The 7,029-nt window shown below is 29.2% G+C and overlaps 1 long non-coding RNA gene across 1 annotated transcript in view; it reads left to right on the top strand.

The window, feature by feature from the left end:
- The first annotated feature begins 5,341 nt into the window (after positions 1-5,341).
- Positions 5,342-7,029, top strand: part of LOC106690326 (uncharacterized) — a 66,568-nt gene continuing 64,880 nt past the window's right edge. Inside the window, exons 1-2 of the long non-coding RNA XR_001344578.2 lie at positions 5,342-5,479; positions 5,569-5,629. This is a non-coding gene — a long non-coding RNA (uncharacterized lncRNA). The remainder of the gene's footprint in view (positions 5,480-5,568; positions 5,630-7,029) is intronic.

Here is a 7,029-nt window from a genome sequence, read left to right as displayed (position 1 = left end):
AGAGAGAGAGAGAGAGAGAGAGAGAGAGAGAGAGAGAGAGAGAGAGAGATTTCAATATGTAGATATTTGTATAGGAAATAAAAATAAATACTACGTGTATTATGGAGGTGTAGCTATTTTTAGCAGAGATATTTTGGACATATCTTATACACGTGGATTACGGTAATTGGAGCTTTTCAATATTGATTTTATTCGTCACTTTGGCATGTGATGTTTATTTGTAGCAAGAATTCCTTTATTCTCAGAAGTAAAGAAAACAATGACAAATATAACATTTGTTATAACCCTTAAATTCCCATCATATCATATCCCAGCCAAACTCCAATAATTTCTGCCGTGTCTACAGAGATACGTGAGGACGGGCGTTAGTTATCGTGTTGGAAAACTATACCTTTGCGATTAACCAACGCTGGACGGTTTTGCTCCACCCCTGCCTTTAATTGTTCCAACTGGGCACAGGTGGTGATATCCCGTGTCGTAAAGTGAGGGTTGTCTGTGACCAAAACTTGAATTTGGTCAACATCAACAGTTGAAGGACGACCCGACTACTTTGCGTCTTCCAAGTCAAAATTTCCGGTTCTGAACCGAGCAAACCACTTACGGACGGAGCTTTCTCCTTCAGGCATCATCGACATACAAATTATGTTAACTGTCTGTGCAGCGGATTTTCCTTTTCGGAAATAAAAAAATCATTAAATAACGAAAAAGATTTTTTTTTTCTCTTTCATTTTTAGCAAGCAAAATACCACTTGAAGATAAGGAATTTCGGTTTACACTGATGGATAAAAGCACCTTAACTAAGCTTTTTTTTAGAATATGTAAACATGATTTTTTGAACACAGAGAGGATTAAATTGAAATATTGAAATACGCTACGAACTTATTTTGCAATCCAATATTAATGTATTCAGAGTTGAAAATATTCTAAAAATTATTGGACAATGGCTTTGTTAATATAGCAACTTAATATTTTTGGTTTAACATTCAACATTGCCTTTTCGTATTCTACTAAATTTCCTTATGAAGCGATAAATATTATGTTTTGAAAATGATTATAGTGAAATAGAACTTAGAAATATCATGATTCAGATTGTTACAGTATTTTTACTTATAATAACTTAACTATCTATTTCAAGGATTTGTAGTTAAAGCTTCTTTAATTGTTGTTTTTCATACAAAAGATTAGTATTGGGATCTCATGTAGATTATTTTCATACTTACCTAATCTGAGAAAAATGTGAGTAAACAGCTTGTCGTGTGAATGACGCTATTAGCTGTCGAGATAAAATACTAAACAATGCACTAATTATGCTCCTAGAGAAAAATAACACTTTAAGCGATATAAACCTATCGTTTCTATTATTTTACGAGGACATTGTCATATTCATGTTTTTATTTATGACACCTAAATATAAATAATTATTTAATGAAATAACTTAAACAATAATGAATTTAATTAAGCTGAAAATAGATTTTAAATGACAAACAAAAAAAAACAAGGATAGAATGATTACTGTTTTATTCTATCTATTGAAAACAGGTCATCCTGTCATTTTTTGTTTAACCTTTCTAATTCCAGATGTCTGGAGTGATGGAGATTTCGTTGGACAGCTTTGTAACATTGGTTTTATTCAGGTTGAAATAGACTCCAGTATAAACTGTTAAAAATAATTATATTTCTTATCTTTATTGTTTGATTAAACTTTATTTATTTCCATAGCTGTTATTTTAAAATGTGTGTGTGTTTTTTTTAAAACGTAATTGAAGAAAATAAGTTAATTGCTGTTTGATTGTACATTTTCTGTATGTTTACAGTATAGCCCTAATGGTTTTATTAAAAATGATTTATTTTAGATCCCCAGTAATCCCCGGTGATTTTATTTGTGAAAACTATAAAATTGTTCATTTGTAAGTGAAAAAAGTGTAAATAAATATAAAAAATACACTTTGCATGGATTCATTTTAACGTTATTATAAAAAAAAAAAAAGAATTCACCAACTAAATTTGAACTATGCATACTTCTACTACTAATTATATTAGTTTTGCAGAATCAAAAGATTTGTACAATAGATATTTTGTATTTCTAATAGCAACAAAATATATTATAAGAACTTACATAGTCCGGAATTAGATAATCCGATATCGAAACTGTTAAAACTTCTAATTTCGATTTCTCGGTGATTACAATAACTTTCCTATACATCGGGAAGTCTAAACTTCTTTTACACGTGTGCACTTTTATTTTTTTTTTTTTAAATATAGCCTGCTGGGTTTTCTCATAAAAAGTACCTCTTTTTTACGCTAGTTCGGTTTACTGGAGTGTTTGGAGTACCAAAGTTTGGAATGCCGAAATCACACTGTATTAACAGGTTTATTACTCCATTCCAAAGAATTGGCTAATCTAAAAACGTTTTAGATATATATATATTTTCTATATAGATAGAAAATATATATATATATAGAAATTAGAACTGAATTAGTAAGTGCATTACTGTAGAAAAAGAAAATTAATTCGTGTTGTGTCTTACCTTTTACTACCTTTGGTATTTTAAGGTTACCTGTTATGTTTAATATCAAGTATGAGCTATTCATTCTAAAAAAGGAGCTATTTTAAGTCCGGAGGTGAGGGGCCTCCTCGTGTTGTATCGCATATAAGATACGAATAAAAAACATTAATTAATAAAGACGATAGATAATGGTGAAATAATAAGAAAAACTGTCAGAAGTCGAAAAGAAGTGTGAGGGAGGGGGTGGGGGTCCATCAGAAGATCGAGTTATGAGGTGATGTCAATAGGGTTTTTCGGAACCTTTCCTGCCACCTCGCAGGAAGGGGGGATGGAGTGATAGACTGGAATACTGGATTGAAGGAAGCAGGAAGACTGTCGAAGAATTTAATGTGTCTCCGTGTGATTTGTTGTTGTACAGTTTCTAACTGTAGTTCGTTATGAATGTGTGCCATGTTACGTCTTTCAAGAGATGTCCCTCGACATATCTTCTGTAGTGTGCTGTTTTGGTATTGTTGTAGTGATTTCAGGGCTGTTGTGAAGGACTTATATCGGAAGCGTGTACATTTATATGTATGGTATCTTATTTCTCTTTTTTTGTTTCAGATTAAAAGGTTTTGAGAAAAAAATAAATAAAAAATAATAATTCACTAAACACAATTTTTAATTTAAGCTGCTTCAGAAAATCACAGCTTTATGCTAAAAAATCAGGTGGATATTAGCTACTTCCTTTTCTTCATTTGTCTTCAATTCTCAGCCTTTTTGTTTCCGATCCCTCTAAAAACAGAAAAGAAAAGTGAATTAATAAGTGCATTACTGTGAAAAAGAAAAGTAATTCGTGGTGGGTATTACCTATTACAACCTGAATTTGAACATGCTATTATAAACTAGTCAGCCTTCTGAAACATTGATGTTCGAAACTTTCATGAAACCATCTCGTCTTACCACTAATAATCGTTGCTCCACGCTTCATTGCAGATCATGAAAGTGCTTCCCTCTAGTATGGTAATGAGAAACACTCTTCTTACAAACAAGCCGAGTTAGGTTACTGTAAGCCACGCGTAGGTTCCACCATTGTCATTGATAGCAATTATTAAAAGTTGTAGAAAACAATTTCCAATCGTTTACACATTTTTCCCATTCCTCCCAACCAGATTGCTAAATGTAGGTCGTTACAGAGTTACGGATGAATATGGAAAGATTGGCAATACTCAGATTAAAAAAGCGGTAGGAATCGTCATGCAAGTAAATTAGAATGAACCCAAAAAATATGATTTAATTTTTTCAAATCCATTTAATATTTGATAAAATAAATTACTACTAGTTATATTTCTTTTTTTGTCGACATCATAGTTTTATTTTAAAGCATATACCTTTAAAAACAGTTTTATAAACTCGTAAATTTAACATATTTGAAACTATTTATGGTAAATTTTTAGTAAAAAAAAATTCAATTTCGTCTGTAAATCTAGTTGATACTCATAAGCAGAATTTTGATTATTTTAGTATACATTTGTTTTGTACGCCGGTAATAGGTTACAATATAAATAGATTTTGATTGGATAAGTTTGTCGGGGGGTGTGATCAGCAAAGAACAACATAAATAAACAAAACAATATTTATTTATTTTATCCCGACATTTCGACCTGAGTTTCAGGTCTTCATCAGGGGTTATGGCGTAGAAGGTAGGCCTAGCTCTGATTTACGACTGCGATATCTGGAAGAAATGTATTCCACAAAATAACCGAAAATATCTGGGATTAGAGCCTTAATGCATGCTGTAAAACGAACAAAAACTAGTCAATATCTCATGATATCAAGTAAAGGAGGAGATGAGGATCATGTGGCAGGAAGCAAGTCATCAGGACACATCTACACAAAGAATTTCAATGAAAATATTTTTTTTGTGAAACAAAAATATTATAGGAAATAAAGATTTCTTTTTGTGAAAAACTTTGATGATTCGTTGGCATTTCATATGATGTTTTTTTATTTAATGGAAAATATATGTAGTTGACAAATAGTTTAATATTTATCCATTATTTTTTAATTTTCTCATAATAATTTATTCTTTACTTTTGTATATTAAATATATTTGGGTCATTAAGGATTTATTATTCATAGGAATCTTTCATTAACAACCTTAATCCATATAAATAACAAAATTTTTGTATTCCTATACAAAAATTTCTTCATTTATTTCAAAATGAGGTTTTTGTTTTAAAAATAAACATTTTTAATTTAATAACTGTGCCTTAAAAGTCCCATAGGTCGTCAATTGTGGTATTTCGTTTAGTAGGAAATTCAAGAGCACTATCTATACCGTTAAATAGGTGTACCGTTCTTAAACCGAAATAAAATATTTTCACTTTATTTTATTACTGAATTCAATTTTATTCTTTTTATAACCCACTTTATTACAGAGGACATAAACATTTAACTATTATGCTCTCTTTTATAGCTATAAGGTATTTTATTTTTAATAACTATTCTCATCTCGTATCGTTTCGTTTCCTTTTTTTTTTTTTTATACGTTTATCTGTTTCATACTCATAACATTTTATACGTTTTTATAATATAATACATATATATATTTTTTTTCTTTTCTTTTTTTTTTTAATTCAATTCTCTGTTATAATCTTGAAGCTATTCGCACTCACACCTACTTCTTCATCAGTGACTTATTGTCGCTTTTTACGCTACGAAACTTTAAATGTAGAGATTAAAAGAAGTCTTTGGAATAAACAAATATATTTATGTAGAGATATATATGAGTGGGAGTAGAGACGTATAGGTGGCAGCACCGGTGCGGCAGAGGATTGGAGGTTCAGTGGTAGCGCAGCTCTCGGGTGGCGCGCACCGAAATGGAAGTCTGTCCGGAGAGCACAGTCATTGATAAGGTTATCATATGTTCGCGTATTTACGAATATTACGATAAATCATTTATTTGTCGAATTATGTAATCTACATGTATAGTGAGTGTCATATGTGCCCTGATTATCGAGTGTCATGAATTAGGTTTTATTTTCTGTTTTTTGTTTATTTATTTTTTTTTTTTTTTAAGTTGATATGAAGCTTTTGGAATTTTGAGTTGAACAGCATCAATGATGGAAAACTATACTAAGGTAAATCGTGATTTTTATTTTCCTCAGAAATATAAATTTTTCACGTAGATTTATCTACTTTTTTTTAGATTGTTAGATTTTTGTATTAATTATTATAATAGAATGGTATTTCATCAGGTGAAAACTCCTATTTAAAAAAAAAAAATGTATCACATGAATTGTTATAGCACATTTGTCTGCTTTTAATTAATAAGCATATAAAAGTCATATACCTGGAATCTAGAAAAGAAAAAAATATTTCCAAAAATGGTATAAATAGACAAAGTCATTTTTTTTTCTCTCCGAAATTGTAATAATATCAAAAATAATTTTAATATACCAAGTATTATAATAATATTATGTTAAAACTAATTTTAGTTTTAGTGCTTTGATAAAAAAAAAGTAACATAAAACGAACGATCGATTTCTATAATGAATATATATTTTATATATTTTTATCGTGCTTTAAGACAAAATGATGTAAAAATATAAGAGATTGGTTTGCCCGTAAAAAGATTTAATAAATTAAAATAAGACTGAGTACGCGATAAAAAAGTGAATGAAAAATTAATGTAAACATGCTCTTTCCCAGAGGTTATCAACGGATTACTTTCTTTTCTTTCCCTGTATATATTTTTTTTTTGTTTGAATATTTTCCTGAATTCATATTTTATCTTGAATTAAGAATTATTTGTATCGATGTAAAAATAGCTATTTGTATCACAATTTTTCGCATTTAGAGTATTTATACCTACTTATTCCAAAATAAGAATGTGTTTCATTCTTTTCACTGCTCTACTTGTAGTATTATAATACTGCATTAAATATATTTATAATTAAATGTTCGTTCGACTCCAATGGATAGATATGCTTTCGAAAATTGAATGAAAATTCGTTATCAGATTATTAGAATTGTTTCCTTATTTAATTGTTGAGTTATTTTGATAATTATTCACTTAGAAATTTCTTTATTCATTTTAGGATGTAAAACATGACCTTCAAAATAGACCTTAAAGTTGTAGAACGTTAAATATTCATAGAAAATCATTATTGATGGAATCTTAGTGGATGATGATTAAGGTTGTAAAAACTTTCAAAAATATTTTCATCTGATGAAGTATAATTGATCTGTGTTGTGCAAAAGTATGAAAGAAATTAAAAATAATTCTTAGGAAAGGTATTTTTTTTTTCTATGTTTTGATAATTCAAAGAAAACGCTCCCTAAATTATGATTTAAAATGTGTTCACACAGGGCCAATTTCAATTACTTCTATGTTAATTATGAATGAAATAATGCTATGAAGTATAATTGCGTATATTTATACCTTAATTTCGTAAATTCCGCTAAACTACCATTATTAGGGATCCATTTGGTGATAGTGTAATGACATTTTTTTTTTTAATAAACATTAAAATAAGGG

The sequence above is a fragment of the Halyomorpha halys genome, unplaced genomic scaffold (assembly GCF_000696795.3).
Source record: "Halyomorpha halys isolate HHAL.00 unplaced genomic scaffold, Hhal_1.1 Scaffold1662.1, whole genome shotgun sequence".
NCBI lineage: Eukaryota > Metazoa > Arthropoda > Insecta > Hemiptera > Pentatomidae > Halyomorpha > Halyomorpha halys.
This window is presented reverse-complemented; position numbering and strand designations above follow the sequence as displayed.